This window comes from Ailuropoda melanoleuca, chromosome 17 (genome assembly GCF_002007445.2).
Source record: "Ailuropoda melanoleuca isolate Jingjing chromosome 17, ASM200744v2, whole genome shotgun sequence".
Taxonomy (NCBI): domain Eukaryota; kingdom Metazoa; phylum Chordata; class Mammalia; order Carnivora; family Ursidae; genus Ailuropoda; species Ailuropoda melanoleuca.
Window position 1 is genome coordinate 11,015,356 of NC_048234.1, and position 702 is coordinate 11,016,057.

The 702-nt window shown below is 60.8% G+C and overlaps 1 protein-coding gene across 1 annotated transcript in view; it reads right to left on the reverse strand.

Annotated features, from left to right (window-relative positions):
* Positions 1-477, reverse strand: part of ALDH3A2 (aldehyde dehydrogenase 3 family member A2) — a 10,861-nt gene extending 10,384 nt beyond the window's left edge. The window contains exon 1 of the mRNA XM_034647031.1: positions 197-477. The gene's annotated coding sequence lies outside the window, so the exon portion shown is untranslated. The remainder of the gene's footprint in view (positions 1-196) is intronic.
* Positions 478-702: the final 225 nt, after the last annotated feature.

Consider the following 702-nt stretch of genomic DNA (forward strand, 5'->3'; position numbering starts at 1 on the left):
CGGCGTCGCCGCGTCCGTGGACCGCGAGCGCCATCACCCCGCGCGGCCGTGCGGCTCTGGGGCCCGCGGAGCTGGCGCGCCACCGCCCGCTCCCTCATCCCCTGCCCGCGCTCGTCGCCGCCCTGCTTGCAGCGTGCACGGTTTTCCAGAAAGTCCTCTGAGGTTCGTCTCCTGAGGGCAGGAAGCCTGCACCTACCTCCTCGACGTCTGTGCTGGCCGAGTGCGAACGTCGTGACAGACGCTCTCCCTTGGCTGCCTCTCACCCACTAGCTGCCTTCCCGTTTTTCTGTTCCCCTTTGCAGCAGAAGTCCTCCAGAGGAGAAACCCACGGCGCCCAGATTTGCCTCCCCAGCTGCCCTGTGCCCAGTCCAAGCAGGTCATCCCCAGGTCCCGCGACGGTTGGCACCACTGAGCAATTGCCGTCTTCTCGAGACCCAGTGTTGGCTTGTTTTCCACCCCCACCCACCTCACCCCCACCACCCGCTTCTGGTTTTCTTTCTACCTCCCTGGCTGAGCCCTCTGGGTTTTCCTTTGCTGAACCCGGCTTTGAACCTGTTCTCTTTTCACATCTCATGACTTCCTCATCTAACCCCGTGGGTGGCGGTCCCATGATTACATGCAAATAGATATGACACACGGCCCTTGGTTCACTTGGGATAGAACTTTTTATTTACCGTCATCCACCAAATACAAGGCACACCT